Source organism: Passer domesticus, chromosome 7 (assembly GCF_036417665.1).
Source record: "Passer domesticus isolate bPasDom1 chromosome 7, bPasDom1.hap1, whole genome shotgun sequence".
Taxonomy (NCBI): domain Eukaryota; kingdom Metazoa; phylum Chordata; class Aves; order Passeriformes; family Passeridae; genus Passer; species Passer domesticus.
Genome location: NC_087480.1, coordinates 45,526,729 through 45,549,854, shown reverse-complemented (window position 1 = coordinate 45,549,854; position 23,126 = coordinate 45,526,729). Strand labels below are relative to the sequence as shown.

The window sequence follows — 23,126 nt, the reverse complement described above, 5'->3', positions numbered from 1 at the left end:
TAGTATAATCCCAAGTTTTAATGTTGCTGGAAGGGTTCCTTGCTTCCCTTGGTGTCTCACATGCTGTTAGTGGTGGAAGGAGCCAGAGGAGGAAACACAGCAGAGCTGAGCCAGGCATGGACACCAAGGAGTGAAGTGCTACAGGGCTGAGATGGGGGGAGGATAAGACAGCAGGCTGGGCAGGGGGATGGTCCTGTACTGAGGTCTGGAGAAGAGGAAGAGGATGAGGAAAATGCTGGGATGCAGCAAGGTAAGGTGGGAATCCCAATTCAGTCACAAGACCACAGCCACCTCCACAGTTACACAGTTCAGTGTGAGTCTAAGGCAACATCTCAACCTCCTGCTCCTGGAGAAGCTTTGTCAACATTTGTCACCCCTGTGACGACCCCTAGCATGCCCCAAAGACCCCATTTACTGCACCAAGACTGTTCAGACTTGGCTAGCCCCTCACCAGTTCATTCTTGGAATCTTCTTTTCTGCCACTGCAAAGCTGAATGTTGCTTTTTACCCCTGAGGCCATAAGAGTAATTTTGACCTAGCCTTATTTCTAAAGTTTTGAACTTTCCCAGTATGTTAGGTTTCTTTTCTTTAGTTTCTATAACATCACTGCTACAAGTACACCTAGAAGCAAGGTTAGAGTTAACTCAAACATCTCTAGCTGTTTGCTGGCTTTGTCTTGCTGGAAAGAACCGAGACTGTAAATCGTTGTCATCTGCAAGGGCATTCCTGTTGCACAGAGTAAATAGATTCATAAGAGAGGCTTTCATGTGCAGATGTTTGACTCAGATCAATCCTGCAGTGAAACTGCAGCTCCAGAATTACTTCAGCCAAGTCAATTTAGTTTTGCCACAGCCCTATTTACTTACATGTTTTGACATAAACACTTGGTGTAACAATTTTGACAGATAAACTGCCAGGAAACTGATAATATACAATAATAATTTTCTACTAGTTTAGGTCCTAGAGTTGACTCACCATAGATCACAACATGGTACCACCATACATTTAGAACATTTTGGTACTGCACTAGAGGCACAAATAATGTAAATGATTACAAGAGGAACAATTGTAGTCCTTCCTTCCAGCCAAAGAGTAGAAGAAAAAAGAACAAAACATTGTTCTGTAATACCTTCTGTCTCTTTCCTGGCTAGACAGATTAACTAATCTGAGTCATAGAATCAGAAAAATAATGATGTCTTCCAATTGTTTTACTTTCTCTAATTACTCAATTATCCCAATTGTTTTTAGTGACTATCCAGTGTCAGTTTTAGAAACAATGAGTGATAAATGGAGAGTTTAACTGTTTCCTTTTAGTGTAATAACAAAAATAATTAGTATAATATCAAAAATTTTTTGAACAGAAAACTATGCCTTCCTTTGACAGTAACTTTAATTGATAACAACTTCTACTTGTTTATTTGTTGATATGAAGAACAAGAAACAGCTGCTGCTAACCTAAACTAAACTGCCTGCAGAAGAGGTGGCTCTTTTAAGTCACAGATGCACTTATGATGCCAGATAGTGCTTGAAAATTAAAGCTAGACAATCTAGAGATCAGTAATAAGATGCAATTTTTCAACAGCCACTGCAAAGCAGTTACTTGAAAATTACTTAAATTAAATATTACTATGGGTTTTTGTAATGTCTGAGATTATTCAAAATGGCAAAATATCTTTGTGATGCAGATGCTGTTACTCAGACACTTCCTTAAGCTGCAAGTTTAAAACCTCTAGGACTGCTTCCTTCACAGAAACGGCTTTAGGGACACCTCTCATGTAAATTAATCTCAGATAAATGAAAAAGAAAAAAAACCAAAACACCTGATCATGCATCTTTGCATCTTTATACAACTAAGGAAAACTGTGTTGTTTGGGCAAAGGTGCCATTTACAAATAACAAGGCTTCACAGTTTATGGGCAAATCACTCAAAATGTTGTAGAAAGGCAGATTGTAAAAACAGCTTATGTGGCTGAAAGCTTCATGACAAATACTGAGATCTTGGAAATGTAATTTAGTAGTTAGTCTATTTTAATCAGAAAGACTAGATGTGAAAGTCTCTTTTAATCGGGAAAGACTAGTCCTGAGCTAAGATGGCTCAACAAGTTAGTGAATTAGAGTTGTAATGCCCTATGGCATCCCAGCTTTTCCTGTGGTAAAGTCCATTAAGATATAGGCTCTCATCAGTACCTCTTTTTCCTCAGAGTTTCACTCTTCTCTAAGTGGGGGTCATTTGTTCAGTCTTGGGCAGCCTGAATCCCACCAACCAAGAGGAAGGACAAATCATTGGAAAATCTTTTCTTTGCACCATCCTTAAGAGAGAGCTTAAGGCCTGATTATGCTTTGCTGCCTTCTTTCTGCTCATTTTTCCTCTACACTTTGGGAAATGTCCCAGTGCATGTTTTGTGCCTTCTCATAGGTGGGTACAGTTTGTTCCTTTTGCGTAACTGCTTCTGTGGAACGCTCCTTGACCTCTGATGGGTTTCTTTTACCCATACAGATGAGCTCACATCAGTTCATTTTTAAGGGATTATACAGTCCAGCTGCATTTGAAGTTGTTTGCTGTATCAGGTTGCTGTACTGATGACTGATGTATGTATTGACATAGTAGATGCCACTCCTCTTGGCATGATCAAGTTTCTTGCCCTTGGCCACATTAAATCTTTGTGTAATTCCACTGTTGAAAATCTCTGGAGTGAATGTATCACGTTGTGTCCAGTTCACAAGAAGGTCTTCCAATTACTTAATTTCTGCTGAAATTACTCATTGTGGCTTTAGTTGTTATTTGTGCTACTACATCTCTCCTAAGATCAACTGTACTTCATTAGAGTAAGCAGAAATGGAATTTTTTTTTTTTCCTGTAGCCTGTGCAGTGACATGGTGGAAAAAAGAGAAAAGAACCAACTATAACAAAACCCCCAAACTATCAATTTTTGTATTCCTGTGATCAAATTGGCTGTGCAAGGGCAACAAGGCTCAGAGCTGACACGGTGTTAGGAGGAGACCAGGTCTGGGTGTTAGCAGTCCAGCTGATGAAGTTTTGTGTTACTTATGACAAAGGCTTTCAAACTGAAATACAATTTGCTTCTCTTTTCTTCGAAAGTGAAGATCTAAAAGAAAGCCATAGTAAAGGAGCCAAAGTGGCTCCACTGTAAAAATGAAATCAAATAAACACATGCCAATTTCAAAACTTTTATAAAATGCATTTGCATTTTTCTGATTAAATAAGACAGTTCACATTTTGTGCTATTACAAAGAATATAAGGTGAAAACTCTCTTGTCCTCAGATATGAATTCACAGAGAAGATTTTTGACACTTCTTTCCTGTAATACAGCTCTTCAATGATAATTTTATAGAGATACTTCCTTTTCATTCTGCAGTGAGTTTGTCTTTTAGTGCCAGAATTTCCATTTCTCATTTCCTTGTTTTATCATTGCACCACAGAATGAATGGTGAGAGACTGACTGCACAAAAAAAAAAGGTCTGGAATTTATTATTAATACTAAAAAAAATGTCTTCATGTTTGTGAGTTTAGTAATGCAATGGAATTATCTTGAATATTGTTACATATGCAGCAGCTCAGAATTCCTGGGGTACTGGTTCATTAAGGGAAGGACAAGATGGCTCTTCTTCAGGTGATTGACAAATCCACTTTGACTGGTGCATTCTGCAGTCTTATCTTTTCAGTAAGCCACAGCACATCCTCCTGGGTATAGAAAATAGGAAAACACAATATTGAGCTGTGCCAGTCAGAAATGTGAGGAGGACCTGAGGCTCTTCCATGCCATATCTGCCTTTTCCTTTAAGATAGGCTGTACATCAATAGAATTGTATATCACTGGCTATACAAATAACAAACCAGAAAAGTGTAAATCTGTAATAATAAAAAAAGCACTGTTCTGCTGTGTTTTGCTCCTGGACACTCCGTATCTGCACAAATATAGTTGGCCTTTTTGGAAACAGGACTATTCTAGAACTTGTCTGTAAAACCACTGTAGATATCTGGTCTGCAGGACCAACTGAACAGGTCTGCTCCTACCTCACATCATTAAGGCTGCCTTCTACCCATCATTGGTGATACTGGCTCTAGAGCTGCTCCCTGCAGCAGGTGAGTCCCCTTCTCACAGCAGCCTCCTGGTCTACACTTGTCTTGACTTACTGCTGCCCCAGGCTGTACCCCAGCAGCTTTTCCTCCCTGAGCGTGCCCAGCTGCTGTCAGGATGAAGTGCTCTCCTTTCCCAGGCAAACAGGCAGCTGTTCTTCATCTGGTCACAGGACTTGTTTAACAGAATGCTTGATATGCCTCTCCTGAAGTGAACCCAGAATTCAGATGTTACTGCCCTGGAAGCACTGGTAGCTTTTTGGCATTGAATGTAGCTCATAAGCACGGCCAGCAGATACCCCATTGTTAAGGGGAAAACTCTGATTTTGCATGCACCCGTGTCTAGGCATGGCTGGAATGGGAATAATGGAGCCTTCTTTGCAAAAACATTACGGTGTGAAGGGTGATTTGGGACCTATACAGGTGTGTTCCAAAATATGGCATTACTATAAACTGGCCTGGCAACACCCCTGGACAGAACAGTGGCAAACAATGACTAACACCTCTGCCTGTAAAGAAATGGACTGGAAATTAGTCAGCCTGAAAGGTTAGAAGCTGCTGCCTTTTCTTATACAAGCTTCCATAAAATAACATTATATCAGAGGATTTATTGGGCAACTTGGATATTTCATTGTATCTTAGGAAATGAGCGAGCAGCTGAGAAGAAAAGCACATCTGAACAAACAGAGGATTGCACAGTTGGATCCTTTAAAACAAGAATCCAAACTGTAGCTTTAAGTTACATGCCTCCTCTGTGAAGTTCAGTTTTGATGCTGGTAGGAAGGGACTGATCAAAAGTAGAACTGGTACAGGGGATATGATTTGTATCAACAACAAGGAAATAAATAAAGTCACAAGATATTATGACTGACCCCACTGATGTCATCAATCCTAAGTGACTGTCTGTCTCAGATGCTACAATAACATTCTCATTACCTTGTTTACTGAAACAAATGGAATAGTTGATGAAGATACAGTTTTCCTTTCTAATTCAGCATTTAAAATTTCAGGTTTAAAATGCTTTGAAGCCAACAGAAGAGGACAAGAAGTGTCCTGGCAACGTAGAAAACATGCTGGCAATGGCAAAGTGCTGAACTGTTAAAACTGTGACAGGTACAGGGCTTTTTTCACAGTAAAGTGTCTTCACATGAAAGGTAATTTCCTGCTTTTCAAATTCCTAGTAAGGACTGTCTCATTTACCAGAGGGTGTGCCTGCTAGCTCTTTTCTGGAAATGATAGTTGTATGCAACTACACTGAAAACTGATCCTGAAAACAGTGTGGTCCACAGGCATTTCATGTTCCCCATTGTCTGGCTGCCAGTGCCCCTGAAGAATTTCAGTGAACATTATAAGTGTAGCATCTTTTGCTGACTGTGGAACCAGGGTAGAAAAATAGATTGGTGGTTTTTTTTTGGTTTTTTTTTTTTTTTTTTTTTTTTTTTTTTTTTTTTTAAATAAAAGTTTGCTAGGCTTGTTCTTAACAGGAGCACTGAAGGTAACTGAAAAATAGGTATGAGGTCTTTGGACTGCAGCACTAAACCTGAAAGTATTTAATGTTCAAGTTTTACTGGTGGTTACAATGAGGCCATTCTAGAAGCAGCTTTGTGTAGATTCCTATTAAGAGAGAAAGGGAGCAGGTTTAAAAAGTGTGGGAGAAATCAGGGGCTGTCAGGGGAAGAGAGAGGTGGCTCATGAATGGTTAGGATAAAATTCTACTAAGAAGGGAAGTTCTCAAAAGGAGACTCAGTAAAGGAGAAGAAGAAACACTGAATGGAATGGACAAGAGAGACTGGAGGGCAGAGGGAATGATCCAAGAACCCAGAGATTAGAAGGGAGAAGATGAACGAGTCCAGCTGAACAGCCCTAATCAGCAAAAGGGCAAGAATATTCAGAGTATAAATGTGAAAAATTGTTAAGCATTGACAGGGATTTATGAACTCTGGCATATTTCTGTGTTCCACATAAGACCCAAGTTCACAAAACAAGGCCACCATTGTCCTGCATCTCATGTTCCTATATATTGGTGTAAAGATAGTGTCTCCTTCCTCCACACTGTCTCATCTATACAGCTTTTTATAGCTGAGGCATCTTTTGACAGCTGGTGTGAAGGCACCATGCTGAGGTCATGGTGTTCACAAGGATAATTAGGCATTTGGAAAAAAAATAGAAATTATATAGAGAGGGATAGTGTATGGTCAGATGAGCCCATGTATGTATATGGTATAGATAAACATATTTTTATCTATCCACCAGTTATTTACAATGAGATATTACCATGATCTTTCAATATTTCACACCATAGACTGGATGAAGCAGTGCTTCAGAAGAACTGAAAAATATATAGGAGTATAATTAAAGTACGCTAAAGCAACACGACCAATATAGAATACATTACTTGGGTTATGCAGACTCTGACTATAATATGAAGCAGAAAGTGGCATGAAGCTTTCATTGAATCCCAGAATATGCTGAATTGAAAGGGACCCATTACAACCACAGAGTTTAACTCCTGGCCCTGTGCAGGACTCCCCAAGAGTCACACCATGTGCCTGAGAGCGTTGTCCAGGCGCTTCTTGAGCTCTGTCAGGCTGGAGCTGTGACCACTGCCCTGGGGAGCCTGTTCCAGTGCTGAGCCACCCATGGGGTGAAGAACCCTTTCCTCATACCAGTGTAAACCTCCCCTGACACAGCTTCAGGCCATTGCCTTGGGTTCTGTCACTGGTCAAGAGAGTGAAGAGATCAGTGTCTGCTCCTCTGCTTTCCCTCACAAGGATGTTGAAGGCTGCGATGCTGTCTCCCCTCAGTCTCCTCCTGTAGGCTGAACCTATGACTCTGTTTATTCTCAAAAATCTTTATTATTCTCATTAAGTGAAAAGATAAAGACTCAAGAATCTCTCATAACAAACCAAATTAAGCCATGTCACTGGAGACTGCTGATAGCTGTTTTTTTCGTTTATATGTTTAAAATTCTACATCACTTAATCCCTGCAAGCCTTTTCCTCATTGTACATCTGCAGGTTTTGGATTACTTAACTTTTTATTGTGTGCAAATCACGCAAAACTATCTCAGAAAAATATGCTGAAGACCCAGCCAGGACAATACTTTATAAGGCATTTCATAGCAGTGCCAAAATGTGTCACAGAACACAGCTGTGAGCACAGAGTGCTTTCCACTCATCATCACAGTATGTGAGTCAAATCTGCAATGTCATGGGAGAGGAGCTACTTCTTAGTATGTGAAATTAAAAGGGATTTGAGAGAAAATGTCCTCTAAAAAAGGAGTTCTTTGTCGCTATGAAGATCATTTTACAAGTTTCATTTGTAGCAAAACTAAAAGCCATACAGAAAATTCAAACTGATATTTAAACATTAGCAAAATATATTCCAATATTTTGTTATGCTACCTGTCTAGGAAAATTTTTTTTCTTAATTAAAAAAAAAAGGAATAAAGAGATATCTGAATTTTTCTAAAGCCGAGGGTTTCATTTAAACAAATTGAAACCATATAATGTATAGTTCCTGAATAATAAATTTTGGTTTAGTCAACCAGAATTGAAATGTTACTGACTTGGATTGTCTGCTTTTAGTTACAGGCAAGCCATTGGTTAAACTTTTTTGTCTACAAATGACCTTTCACCTTCCCCCTCCTTCAGTGCATTATATGTATGGCAATCAAATAGATTAAGCTTTTAAAAAGGCACAAATAACCTATACCCTTAAGGTGCCTGTTAACTGAGGTGGTTTATTCAGCCATTAGTGCGGGGTCAGCTGCACAATTCAGACCTCATTAGTACATCCCCAAAATATGTGAAGAATTTGGGACTGAATTTAAGTTTCAGTCCCTTTCACAATTTTCAGAAAAATGAGGAAGGAGTCATGCACTACACAGTGAAAAGAACACTTTAGAATTGGAAACCTCTGAAGTTAACATTAGTCTTTTTCCAATTATTTCTTCAATGAGCTTTAGATGTGATCATTTCATAGTCTTTTGACTACAAAATTTTTCATGGTTTTCTGGTGAAACCACAGTATAACAGAAATGTGATACCATTGGCAACACACTGAGAATAATGCAGTAAGCACAGGGTTAGGTGAGGCTCCATTCTGCTGTTTTAAGAACCATTCCCAGCAGAAACCATGGGAATCTGATATGGAAACCAGGGTGCTTTCTGGAGAACGATAATTATTAACAGATTTTTGCAATAAAGAATACATGTTGTGAGTTCCAAAAGAAGACAGACTTGGCAAAGGGTTGAATATTTGACTAGAAATTGTTACCATTTCCTTCCTATCATTGCCTCCCACACCCACCACTAAAAGCTAAATTTCTTTGTGAGACCTCAGGGCAGCAAATCCAATATTTTTTTGCTGGGGGAACTACTCTATATATTTGCATTTTTTTAAGTTTTAACCATTTTTTTTTTTATTTAAACTAGCCATGTGTTCAAGTTGGTGCTAATTCCTTGAGGAAGATCTCCCTCTGAAAGTGGCTGATAAATTTTGATGGTTAAAAAAAAAAGAAGTAGTAATTAGACTATTTATAGCTCTAGTGACTAAGCATATAGACTGCAACAGTCATATGTGAAAGGAATCTCATGATTCCGTCTGGTGCTCTGTGAGCAAGGCCAAAGGCAGTTTTCAGAACACATCTGTAGGCCATCAGGTCGTGCCTATCCCTTCCAGAAAGAAGAGCTGCTTTCCTAAAAATTGCATGAGGCCTTGTTTCAGAAATGAACGTTATTTGATTGCTATCCACGTAGGATGTTTTGTACGTCTGGCAGCAAAGAGTTTGAGGATGGGGCTTACTTCTTTTAAAAAAGGTTTAGAACTGAGTGAATTTTTATATGCTCTTTACATAGAGCACAAATTAATATTAGAGGTATATTCCTTGCATTTATAGCATAAAGTCAATAGATGTTGCAGCTCTTGATGTTAGAGATAACCTATTAGAGAGATTAATAGATGATGATTTTTTTTTTTTTTGATTAATGATGATTTTGGTTTCGTAACACCGGAGGAAGACGTGGAATGTGAGATTTCCATTCCCTTCCATTAATGGAAAGGAATGGAAATTAAATTAATTAATTAATCAAATTAAAATTAATGGAAACCTGACTAGGTTTTTACTGCTTTAGCTTTTTAGTTTTAGTTGGATCTGCTACATTTTATTTTGAAAGGCCAACTGGAACAAATTATGTAAGAAATAATGTTTCTTCAACTCTGAATGAAGGCCTTATAAAAAAGCAATAGTGGGAATGGTCATCAATTTTCTATCAGATAGGTTTTCACTAGCAAACTGTGATTTATTTAAATGTGTAATTGGCAAAGAATATATACATATATATAATCTTTTTTAAGGGGCTCATGATACCATGCAGTACCTTGTTAGAGAACCTTGTCTGCTTCCTTTCTAACTCTCAGTCTCCTGCTGTGGAGCCTTGGATTTCACAACTTCACATCTGGGGAATATCTGCAATTTGTTTCAGGACTGGGGATTGCTAAATTGCAATGTCTTAATGGCTTTAGTTCCCAAGCATGAACTTCCTCCTACAGGTGTGGTTCTGAGGATGTCCTGGTCTCTGGGGCTCAGCTTCTCAGCTGATCGTGCTTTCATAGGGGTGAAAAACCATAGCCAACCCTGCATTCTAGTTTGCTCCACCATAAAAGCAGCATGCACTCCCCAGTATTTCTTCTGGGTATTCTGTTTTTCTTTGCTTCTTTTAGGTGTACAATAGAAATGACAGGAACATCCATCAAATCACAATGTTTAGCCCTCAAAATTAGGAGGGAAATAAAGTTATCTTTCCACTTAATTTCTTTTTTTCTTGCTTTTGAATTCTAGATGGTGTAGATGGAGTTCTAATTCTACTTAGACAAAAAAATAAAGCTTCTAGACAAAAGATGCACTTTTATTTTACTCCTTTTAAACAGTTCAATTTAAACTGCTAGACAGGTTTTATAGCAAAATTCCTGTATTTTTGTATTGTGAAACAGATTAGAAAAATAAGCTGGAGTTTGTGTTTTAGCATGGGTATAACTCTGTGTCTCAAAAAAAGGGCATAAATTAGTTTACTCTCAGATTCTTCCTTTGAAAGTTTGACATGTATTACTTTATTAAATATATTTTGCAAAGAAAACATTACAATCTTTGGCCTAAACCCTCTGGAAACTCTAAGCAGCTCTGTTAGATGAGTTTAACACCTCCTGTATGTGCATTTCTGCTGCACAGATATTTTATACAAACCTGTATTTCTTTCCTTCTTATCACATGAAATGGCGAAGATTTTATTACTCTAATCATCATCATCTGCAAGCAATGTGCTGAAGGAAAAGAGTGCCAGGGTTGCATTCCATTACTGTTTCTGGCCTCTGAGCACTATTCCAACCAAAATACTGTCAGAGAACTCAGTTCTATTATGTATGTATTCATTGGAATAAGGAATAAGTTCACATTGTGCCGCTGAACTCTACAGACTATTCAAAACTGTATAGTAATAAATTAAAAAGCAAATAATGGAAAGAAAAGATTCAGTAAATTTTGCCTGTGACAAAGAAAGTACAAAAAACTCTTGAAAGCATTATGTACAAGTTTTTCTCAGTCAGTTTATAATGACTGCATTAGACACATATAGTAAAGGAGGAATTAATTATGTCAGCCACCAAGTAGCAACCAAAATCCTACAGGAGTAAAACCATTTAGAAGCAACCACCTACAGAGTAAACTCCAAAGTGCTCCATAACTGGCTTTGTGTCTTGCAAGTGCATCCATACAGGTCTTCTCTACCCCACAGTGCTGCTCTCTGCTTTCGCATTGTGGGCAAATCACGTAATGGTCTCATGTTCATTGAAACCATCCCAAAATTTTCCTTTGTTGCTTAATAGAACAGGATTTTCCAGTGAAAATCTTACCTAACCTAAAGAGGGCTTATCTTAATTATTTATGAAATGCAGTTTAATTCTTCAGGCTTTACCTCATGTGTTTTGTCTATTCATGCCTGAATTGACATTTAGCCAAGTTGATGTGGAGACCCCTGGGCAGTTTGCACATTCTGCAAACGCTCTGCTCTGCCCATGACATTATTAGAGACTGTCAAGGCGCACCACCTGCCTGGAAACCAGTTTCTAAAATTTATTACTGGGACTCTCTCTAAACAGGAGAAGGAACCTGTCAGGGCCTAGAACATGCAGCGAGTAGCTCAGAATTCTGGCATCCATGCTGTTTGCCAGTGTCATTATGGTTATACAATGTCATGTCTTCCTGGACCCCTCTAGTGTTTCATCCATCCAGGAAGTTGAGTAAACATTTGATCTGGATACTGCATTTACTACCAAAGACAAAAGGACAAACAGACCCTCTGATCATATTCCCAGCAGGACTCCAGTATTTTCCTGGGCTGCCTTCCACACAGTCATTCAAATGGTGAAAAGCCCAAAGAACATATTGTTTCTTTTTGGGTCCTTTCAATTCCCTGTCCACTGTGTTGGGGATTTTCATCCCCAGGAAACCTCAAAATAAAGGAATCCAATCAACCATCTGTTGAACAGCATGTGCAAAACACAAGGTCTTCTGACCTTGGACAAAATCTCTCTTGATTCCAGAGAGTCTCACAGTCACAGAGAGTTTGCAGAAGTGGTCTTCTTTCCAAAGATATTTCCCCAGGGCTTTGGTATTACACTACACTCCAAGGCTTTTATTCCCCTACCTCAGGTTCCTTTTGACTACAGACATCTCCCTGCTGTCTCTCCCTCCTGTTTTCAGCAGAATACTGGCTAAAGTTCAACAAGTGAGAGTCAGAAGGACAGTATTTTTCCATTGAATGTTCCAAGACTCTTTTCAGGAGCCAGGCCCATGCAGTCCAGACTTAGGTCTTACTGGGTACCAGAGTTGCTTAGTCACAGTTAATGCCTTACTTGTCTTCTTATGCATAAGCTAGAAATGTGCATTATCACAGGGGCAGCCAACATGCACACACAGACACGACAAACAGCATTATCTGGTGAATCTTCCCTAGGCTCTGAAATACAGAATGAAATGCTGCACAAAGAGGCAGCCTCTGATTCTGTCATCTCTTGTTAACAAGACAAAGAAAGACCTCTCTTTTCATCCATGTTCCTCTTGAAACTGGTAAGTCTTCATGTTGCCTGACAGCACTCAGGATAACTTAAGCCAAATTGTGCTAAAAACCCTTAACATTTGGGTTTGCACTCTACAAGATGCTTTGCTCTCCTAATTCTCATTTGGTAGCTCAGTACCATTTTCAAGTATTTTTAATTAGATATTTTGCCTTTTGTAGCTGAAATACAAACCTCTAGTGAGTCCAAGTTCTGTCTCAAAGATACATTGCTTCCCCTTTACCTTCTTCAGGATCCACTTGTTCCCACAGCCGTGTTGTTCCTGTTTGCCCCTGCAGTCAGATAACACAGCCCAAGCAACGTTTGTCACAGCTCCAACAGAAAACCTTCCTGCCCTCATTGCTAGTCAGATCAGAAAAAATGAAGTGATTCAGCTGGCTGCATGAAAAAAGTACATAATCTTCTTAGGCCAGTCTAGGGTCTAATAAGGAGGGAATAAGCCTCAGTCCCTGCCTCTGTATCCAGCACTACTGCTATAGGTGACAGTGGCCATCCCTGAGGACAGGGACCTTAGCCTGCACTTGGCAGTCTCTGTGCAGCTCTTGTCCCACCAGCCTCTCCACCCTGTCACATTTGGAGAGGTCTTGTATGCCCTGCTGAAATTCTCACAGTTACACTGCTCTGGTTACTTAACTTTTCATGTGCGAAGGAAATATTTTGAAATCTCAGGTGTTCACACATTTAATAGTGGACATCACTAAATTTTGCTTGTTAAAGACCGCTCTCCCATATATACTATATAGGTAAATAAATAATAAAAACTATCTAGTAATGAAAAAAATTATGACAGCTCAAGTCAGATGCATAACTGCAGTCTACTGTAACAGTTCCAAATATCAAAAAGGGGCTCCTTCTTTTCCAAAATAGAGTTGTCTTTGAGTACAAACTTTAAATTAAACAACTGATTGCATCATTTTGAGCATAAAAATCTATTATTAGTCAAAAGAAAAATTCTATTTTGCTTATTTAATTATCAGTCTTTAAATTATGTGTACATATGTAAATATTAATATGTGTAAATATCCAAACTATTCTTTCAAAAAGAGGCCTTAGTAAAGTGCATTTATTTTAATTGGTTTAATTAATTCAGTTGCTACTTGTGTTAATTTCTAGTGTGTGTAGGTGAGTACATGTTTAGAGCGGTACACCAAATACGGAGACTCACACAGACCCATTGAACACAGCTGGCGTTTCTTGTTTCCAAAAAATAGTTTTCAATTTTCCCAGGACATTTTACCTCCTTCTTGCAGAATGGTTTGGCCACAATTTCTAATTGTGTGAGTCAGATGTTCTTCCTTTTCCATAGCCTCCCACTTTTGTATCAATCTTTCCCAGATTCATGGAGCAGAGAAAGAAAAGCATGAGTGATGTAATGAAAGTCTGAATTTTAAAAAAGAATAGTCTTTTAATCTCTGAAAATAAACTGGCTAGTTTGTGGATTGAAAGTGTACAACTACCAGAAAGCAAACACCAGATATTTTTTGATACAAAGATATTTTCTTTCTGTAAATATGAATTTTAGTTTAATAACTTTCCCGTCATTTTCTTGTCATAGATTTTAAGCCACAAAATGAAACATTTAGTTATTTCTTTTTCCTCTTCCCTAGCACACAGAATTCCAGTTTTAAAAAAGTAACTCTAACGACTCCCTTGCATCAGACTTGAGGGGCCAGCACTAAAGCCAGATGAAAGTTTCTTTTCCCACACTGATGAAAGCAAAAGCTTAATTACAGACAAATTATTATGGTAGAATGTGTTTCCCCTAATATTCCCCTAATGCAGTAAGTGTTTGGATAAAACACAGCTGAACAAAGCAATTTGATCCCTTCTGCTAGCTATAGGGCCAGCACTTCAGCTTGTTGGTTCCTTAGAAACCCAGCTAATCCAACCACAGTTAGGTAGATCCAGTGGGTACCAGGAATGTACTGATCTATTTCAGCTTTATTGCAAAAAGAAACCAGATAAGTAATGAGGAGAAAGTGCACTAGAAGAAACTTTTGAAAAAGGAGGGGTTTGGCATCCAGTGACATATTTTTCAATTTCTTAAAATATGTCATCCAAATAGAGACTTGGAAATAGGTAAGTGGACTGATAAACTCTACTGCAGGAAAAAAAATAGTGTGGCTTCTGACCTGTTATACCTGTTTCTGTTCTGCTGAGGAACTCTGAAAGCTCTTCTTTCAGAAACTCAAAAAGCAGCAGCGAGCAGCGCAGAGCATGACACTGCCTCAGGGAGCCAAGCCCCACCAAGAGGCTAATGAGAGACATCTGTCTCAAATTAAATAAACATGCTGGAAATGAATGAAGGCAGATGTTTTTAAAAGTCAAATATATGGCTGAAAATCTTTCCAAACTCATAGGAACTTTGCTCTTAATGTGTGATTCCTGTGTACTCAGAACTCTGCCAGAGACCTCCCACTCCAACAGTCTGTTCCAAGACCCTACAGGAAGACATTAAATACTGAATTTCTGATTCTTCCAAAGTATTTGGAAATAGCAAATTTCAAAACAAAATCTATTGTAAAAGTTGCAACGTATTTATGCAGAAAGATCTCTTATTTATTTATTTGGGAACAAGTATGAAACAACCCTCTAACCTTGCTTTGGTATACAGCCTACTTCTATTATGCCAAAGCAAATACAAGTCCCAAGTCCAGGCGAGTTGGGGCCTGATGTGCTCTAGGTACCAGCATTGCTTATGACAGATTTTGGTAATGTTTCCTTCTGGTCAGGCCCTTGTGTGTGAAAGATTAAATCGTGGAACAGCATGGCACATTGGCTGGCAGCTGACACTGCTGCAAGCTGTGAGGGGCCTGGCAGTGGGCATGGGCTGGGCAGGCATAGCCGTGCTTGTGTTCAGGGAGCCTGGATACACAGTTCAGTTATAAAGGCTCACTCGTGTTTAAACCACTATATAAGCAAAGCTGTCAAAGACTAGTCTGAATATGTGGGTAACTGTTGATACATAACAGGTGCCACTTCAGAAGTCAACATAATTCCCACCAACAAACCCTGTGCAAAAAGCCCACAAAAACAGATTCATGCCCTCAAAGTCAACAAGACTAGACCTTCTCAAAAGAAACCTCCAAGCTGAGAGTTCTCTGTGTCTATGACATTTTCATTGGCAAAAATGTGCTGGATGATTCCGGTTATCACAATACTGCACAAAGCCAGATATCCTGTAAGTACTCAGGCTCCAGAATGTCTAGCTTGTAGATAGTCTCAAGCACTACCTGAGAAATAATGCTCAGAAATGAACAAAGAATAAATGCCATGCATTCTTTATGGTTTGCATCATCAGGCAAACAGACATATCTTGCACCATAATTACTAAACCACATTGTTTAAAAATTCGGTAGATTAGGAAAAAGTACTTGAAATATTGCAATCTCAATTTTAGAGGCCATGACTGTGCAAAGCTAATCCATCTTAGTATCATCATCATCATCATCATTAGTTGTACTATCTCATACTACACTCGCATATGCTACAAAAAGGAGACTTTTGATGCTGGTCAGAAGTCCTACCAGAGACTTAGGACTTCTGACCAGCATCAAAACACAAGGCATTGAAATCCTCTGAGAAATATTGTGCTTGTGTTATTTCTATCACAAGTAAAAGCAAATGTGACTGTCAGAAATGCTTTGGGGACAATAATCGCTTTTCACAAAGTGATCGTCAGGATTTCAAAATCTTGTTAGGTTCCAAGAGTTTAAATATCCTGTTAAATACCTGCTCTGCATTTAAAACCAGCCCCAAGTTTGAAGTTTTTAGCTGTCTCTTTGAATTCAAACTAATGATCTTCAAGTAGTTCAGCACTGTAGTGATTACTGATAATATTCCATAAAGGACTCCCTCCCTGTGGTAGTGTACAGTAGAAATGATGAAATGTAAGGGTATTCAGTATTCTTTCCCTACTACTGGACCACTAATAAAGAGCATGTATTTATATTTGCTCTTAGATTCCAAGGTGTTTTGGAGAAAACAAACCAAAGTAATTATACTAACAACACTATCTTTTTTTCAACTGAAAAACACTATCAAAGGAAGGTAGAAGTCTAGGTGGTACTGTCTTTCATTCTCAGATAAGGAAACTGGGTCATGGGGAGCTAAGTGCCTTGGTCAAAGACACCTGCAAACTTTATCTGTCAGCTCTGCTGACAGCTATGATGCTTTTGTTTATATGTACAAGCACATATATCTTTGTATTGCTGTAAGGATAAGTCATTCATTTCCATATTAGCTCAGCTTAAAAGTAGCTGTGAGAAACATGGTCTTTTCTTTTACACAGCTGTGTAAAATGTCCCATGAAATAGAAATACTATTTGACTGAATGTAGTGACACATCAAAGCAAGTAGCATAAAGTCTTGTGCATAATAAGCAAAACTTCTGGGTCAGTGGAGAAAAGCCTTTGGCAAAGAGATTGAAATCAACGAGTATATGTTGATGGGGAGATTAGAGAGTTTCTCTTGCATAAGAAACAATGGCTAAACGTTATATGACTTGAAAAGTTCCTCTATTAAAATACAAAACTGTGTTCTCTTATTTTCACAGCTGAATATATCCCAGAGTTAGCTGCTGCTTCATATTCTAATACTTGAGATTTCACGACATTTTTTTGATAAATGTTAGAAAATTAGTTTGATATTTTTATAAACCCATTCCAGTATGTTTAGAGATAGTATATGATCCATAGCCTCCACATCTTACTGTGCTTCTGGACATCTTTAGTCGTGAAACTGTTTAACCAACACAAGAAATAAGGCTGGAAGATCACTGATTTTACAAATTATTTTTGTTACAGTGAGATCTGTTTATGAGGCACACATGCTATCATCTCTCTGTTCTAGTGTCCTAAAATAAATGCTGTGGTCATCTCCATATTCATTCACAAATCTGAATGAATAGATTTTTTTAAATCCCAACTTTCACTTTACCGTACTTTATGAACTTGGATAGGAATCTAAGGTTCACAAGGAATGCAGAATTAAGATATGGTAGGTTTTTAGTAAGGTACATAGAGAGCAACCTCTTCCTTTGGATTTCACTGTTATTTTTCTGCATAAAGTCTTATTTTCCATGACACAAAATTAACTCTTTTGATGTTTATTTCTATCTTCTTACCTGTAGGCATTAAACTCTAATGCAGTTTGGTTGTACAATCCTTTATATGTGAGATGTTATATGTGGGTTATAAGACATATGAACTGTAGCATTCAGAAATACCATATTTTGGGTCAGGTATAGAGCAGTGTGTATATGCATTGAAATTTATCTATATCTACATAATCTATATCTAGATCTATATCTATATATATATATACTTGCCACATACATATGTGTACATGTAAATATGCATGCACCACCCATGGGAAAAAGCTCAGTTAGGAATTACCTCTTCTCTCTAAAGAAGGATTACTGCTCAGTGCTAAGGAATGTGACAGTCCTATTCGTAGCAATTTCTGACACAGCGTTTAGTATAACCATACACAGACATAACAAGCAAAAGAACTGGAAAATATTTGTGTAGTTATTAAGTGCTAATAAAGCTGATAACCAGCACAACTGCCACAGACATTACACAACATGGAGTAGTGAGGTCTGTTTATGAAGGATGTGGTTTGCATGAGTCGGAGTAGAATTTTTTTAAGGGATAGCATTACTCAGCAAGTTTCATATGTTGGAGTCAACTCTTTCATTTCTCTGGGGGTTTTAGATGCTAAATTTTAGCTTGTCATATGGAGTATATAATTCATGTTTGTTTTTTAAATTAGGGAAAGGACATCTTTTGGAGAAAGAAAAGGCATAATAATAATAAAAGCAATAATAAGGATGCTGTGAACTCTTTAATTTCTGTAGTTGAAAATAATTTAGAAATGTAATTTGTCCCATGGCAGATGAACTATTAAAAACAACCCTTCAACTAAGTAGATGGAAAAGGAGAAAAGGAAAGAATAACAAGTTGCTCAATCAACTTTGCCACCAAAAAAAAAAAAAAAATTATCAGGCTGCAGTCTCCAGCCTTGCTCCATGGTGCACTGAAGACAATTTTTGGACTCTCAGAATGTTGTTGCCACTTGACACAAATCACTGTAGACAGCAACCATGTTTTGCCAAGTGTTTCCGCTTGGAAACACTTGGATCATGGGACAGAGCATGTTACCACTTGCTCTGGTGAGTTCTTGCTTTCTCCTTCCTCTTTATCATTGTGTGAGCACAGAACCAAGGCCTGGGCATTTTGACATTCCATGTCCTCTCGGCTCTGCTGTTCCATGTTCTCACCACGCCCTGGCTGCCACGCCTGTGCCGGTCCTGTCCCTGTCCCTGGCCATTGCTGGGCCTGGCAGCTGTCCCTCGAGCTCAGCCAGTGCCCGTGCTGCAGGAGCACTGCTGGGGCATGGCTTCTCTGTAGCCCTGCCAGAATTGCTGGAATTCTGGCCCATCCTGTTGGCTCTCCTCAGCCCCAAGCCCCACACCACATCTGAGGTGGTGCCATGAGCTCATTATGCTCAAGGTTCATTCCCATGTTCCCCCCTTGCCCCAGGTCTCGCTCCTTTGTCCCTGCCTGGCCCCTGGAACCCTGCCCTGCCAGCTGCCTTCTTACCACGCCTGGCTCAAATCATCCTCCCAGCCCCTAAGCTTTACCCCACCATATTCACTCTGCTTCCAAAACAGCACGAGGTCACAGCTCCTCAGTGCTGCCCTGCCTGTCCTTCCATCTCTCTCAGCCCAAAGCTCTGTGCTGCACCCACACTTGTACCACACCTCCTACCAGCACTCCAGATTCCCTCTCCCATCTGCCTTTCCACAAACTGTGAGCTCAGTCCCACTGTCCTATTTCACCACTGCTTGGTGGCACATAAAAACTCAACACAGATACTGTCCAAACCTCACTAATTTGTGGCTTATTCTCTTAGATGAGCACTGAATTTATGCTTTACTGAGTGTAGAAAACTTCCCTTTTTTTCCTGTCTGCTTAAGTAAGTGAAAGTGTGAGGAATTATGTCCTTTCTAGTGTCAGATTTGACATCATAAGCAAGAGAGTTCTCATATACTATCTAAGCACATATGTTTTTGATCATCTGAAGAAAACAAAAGCATCTTTATTTCTGGCAACAGGATCTCATCTTGTTTTGACATGTCCCTATATTGCTTTAAATTAATTATTTAAAATTAACATTATTAGGGTTTGAAGTGCAGTTCCAGTAGTGTCTGGATCCTTCTTAATAAATAGCTACAGTTAGAGTCTTAAAACTCAGATGCAAATCCACATCTCATTCAAACTCTGAGACTCAGTTGGCAGAGGAGAGTTTCAGTTAAGTTTTAGACTATACAGACTTTAAGAGACAGTACATAAAATATCTTTATTTTCCAAAAAACATACCTGGATTGAACGTTTCAACTTTACTTATAGTGTTTTATTAGTGCATTGAGAACATTTTCTTATTAACACAATTATTTAATGAACATTTAACTCTTATAATACTTGGGCTTCAAGCATACTAAAACAATGTAGATTCACGTCAACTCATCCAGTAATGCAAGAATCTGAATGGAGAACAACATCACTGAAATGTATTTCCACCACAGTGAAATATTGACATTTTCATAGAGTTCTGGATAAAATAAGAACCAGAATGCCAAAGTACTGTACTTTGATATCATCAGAAAAAATCCCCCCACATTGAAATATTCATGATTCTAAAACATTAATATCTATTTGCTTATATTTCAAATTGATTCAGTATGATCAGTATTTCTTTCAATTTCTTGAAGGAGATGGAGTTTGAGGAGTTTTCATGTCCCCATTTCCTGCATTGTGTAGTAAAACATTTCAGTAAAAAACTTATTAAAATGGAGCATGAAGATTTCAAAGGGCATCATCCTTTGATGATGATGTTTCACTTGTTTCAGCAAGTTTCATCAGTTGCATCCTGCAAAAAACAGCACTGGCTCCAATGCCAGGGATGAATCTGCAGCATCTGCAGTGATACTGAGTTCCAGCAGGACTGGTTATAAACATGTGTAGTTTGGAAAGACAAGATAAATACAACCTCTCAGAATCCAGCATTACTTACATATGGTTCCTCAAGCCTCGCTTCTCATACTGTGGTCAGATAGCAATGTCCTGCAAACGGCAAAGCAGATAATGGTTGTGATCATCCTTCGTGTGTGTCTGAAAAGAGGGCACATCTTGTGTTAGCACCACCTCCCCCATCTGAGACATCTTCCATGTCTGGTTGAGTTAGTCAAGTCAGTGACTCAATATTGCTATGAATTTTTCTGGGCTCCATACATAATGTGATATAAACATTTTGTATTTACTGCTACTAATCATTCATCAAATTGTTGGTTTTGGCAGTAATGGTCTCATCAGAGGAATAAACACTTTCATTAAATTGAAAAAGGCTGGATTCAATATTATAAATGAAGGAGAGTTAATGATGTCTCTTGTTTCCACTTTTATGGGTTTACTTTATGTTAATTTGAAGCCATCATCAGGGAAGACTGTTTGGAGCAGCTGCTCCCTAAAGTATACACTTTAGAGATGATTGTTAAGTAAATATTTTGTAATGCAAAGATACTGCATAGTTCCTTCCTGCATTGTTTACAGACTTTCAGCTCCATTGACTTCAGAAATTTTTACACTGTTTTCTACATCAGTCAACAGCTAACTGATAGAGAAAGATGATTACTGACAATTCTGGGAATAGAATAGCCCTGTAACAGCAAATAGTAGAATAGGAAGGAAAAAGATCAGTAGACTAATTCTATGGACCATAAATAATCCACAGTACAATGACAGAATAACATTTTTAATACCAAAGAGATATCCTGCAAAAGTGCCAAATCCTTGATCAGATCACCTTGGTCAATACTGATCCACATTCAACTGTTCACATCTGGCATCCTCTTAAAGCCTTAGAACAGAACAAGTGCAGCAAATACATTTTATACAGTTTGAAAAATGTATGCTCAGATTACCCGCAGTCACTAGATTTTGGACCAGATGCTACATTTTCAAAGCACAATGGCTTAGAGGAGCAGGAGCATGATGAATTCTTTCTGTTCCCTTCCAGAGAAAAAGTCAGGTCCTGAAATATATTCTGGGGCCCCTTCTCTGTCTCATAAGGACCCCTGTAACACAGCAAATATTGGTCTTGTGCATCACTGCAGGGATGAACACACTGTTTAGTCTAGATTGATGTTGGCTCCCTTTTCTGGTAAGGTGGCTGCTTGACTGCAATGGGGAAAAGCCATTATGCAACCCACTACTACTTGGTGTTTAAAGGGGAGATAAATGACTTCTAATTGTACACTGTTATTTATTGCTTTACAGTACTACAGCTTAGCTGTTCTACACACATTAATGAAAAATACAGAGAATATAGACAATGTGACTTTTGAGCCTGTAGGAGCCTGTGGGCAGTCTGTGTCTGCTAGGAAGCACTGACACAACTCTGCTAGCTGCACATGCTGCTCTATATGTGTGAGATGGACAGAGGAATAATCTTTTTGCAGTAATTTTGCATTTTGCATTCTGCGGTTTTGCTGACCTGCAGTAGTGCCTCTCAGTAACAGGCTGATTACTGCCTGCCTAGGGTTCAACTTGAAGTACAGGCATGCACACAAGATTTATTTTTAAGACTTTACTACTCATATTTGTCCACTTGAACTCCTATTACAACAGGCTTCAGCCAATTTTAATTTTTATATAAGTTCAAGCTTGGCAGTTCCAGAGACATCTTCTGTCTGTCCAATAGGCTGTAACTACAGGGCTGCTTCAATTTAGACTACCTGAACTCTGCAAGCCCCATTTGATGGGGCTGTGAATCAGAGTGAGTCAGTCTCTAACACTCATTTTTCCTTTATCTACTTTTAATTAGTTTTCTCTTTTTTAATATTGGTGTAATGAGCTAAAAAAAGATTAAATAAAAAACAAAAGGAGTATATTAGAGATTGAAAAGGGAAGCTGTTGCATATTCTATTTTCTGTCATTCTTATATTGCTTCCTTTCAGAATGAAACCATGTAATGACTCTGTCCATCTTTCATTGTGCCCAGGCCACTCATTTCTATGAATCAGAGCACAGATGGATAATTTTGCATTGTCTGCTCATCTGTCCATTGTCTGCTCATATGTCCACCCCTCCTTGCTGCTCTTTAGCTGTTCACATTCATGCTGAAAGTTCACAATATTGTGATCTAACAATTCACATTTCAGTTTAGAAAACTGTACAAGGTAGATGTGGCCAGCTGGTAACCAGCTAGTTTGTCATGTTTGCTTCCAGGAATGCCCTGTAACTCTAAATATCCAGTCATCTGTAACCTCACAGAGCCATTATTTCAGGTTAAATGTATTGTCCCAGCATGCTTGCAAACAGGCCTATATATCCCTGGAAAAGATGCTGGCAAATAGGTCTGAGTCAAAATAAATCTAGGCATCAGTTATTAGGTTTAATATAGTTTTAAACTATCAGTTATTCAACTATTTTCAACTCTTAGACCTGGTCATCAGTGAAGGGAAAAAAGTTTAAAAATTTTTATTAGTTGAAAAAGACAACATAAAAATTAAAATAGAAATTAGCCAGTGTCATTTCATAAACAGAAGAAAGAGCTGAATCATTCATAGGAATTATTATTCAATTAGTTTAATTTTAGGAGGAAAATGTACACGCAGTAAGTACTGTAACAGAGGGTGACTTACCATGTTACCATGTGCTCTGAGAACATCAAAGCCCGGATGGCATCAGTAACTAACAGCATGGCTGATTCAATGTCCCAGAATAAAGAGGCACAAACCACAGAAAACAGGGACACTGACGCTCTTCTTCCATCCCTGGAGACATCCAGGCATGAAGTGTGACAGCTGCAGAATTAATTTCTTGAGGC

At 38.6% G+C, this 23,126-nt stretch overlaps 1 protein-coding gene and 1 long non-coding RNA gene across 3 annotated transcripts in view; one reads left to right on the top strand and one right to left on the bottom strand.

Moving 5' to 3' along the window:
• The window catches only part of SLC44A3 (solute carrier family 44 member 3), a 91,959-nt gene that overhangs the window by 19,228 nt on the left and 49,605 nt on the right, over positions 1–23,126 (top strand). Inside the window, exon 2 of one of the 2 annotated variants that reach the window (XR_010366347.1) lies at positions 5,111–5,213. The exons of the other annotated variant lie outside the window; for it this stretch is intronic. The gene's annotated coding sequence lies outside the window, so the exon portion shown is untranslated. The remainder of the gene's footprint in view (positions 1–5,110; positions 5,214–23,126) is intronic. 2 annotated transcript variants of the gene reach the window in all.
• On the bottom strand, positions 1,818–23,095 carry LOC135305057 (uncharacterized). The gene is made up of 3 exons (XR_010366350.1): positions 22,942–23,095; positions 20,313–20,362; positions 1,818–3,704 (listed from the first exon to the last, which is right to left on the bottom strand). It is a non-coding gene; the product is annotated as an uncharacterized LOC135305057 (long non-coding RNA).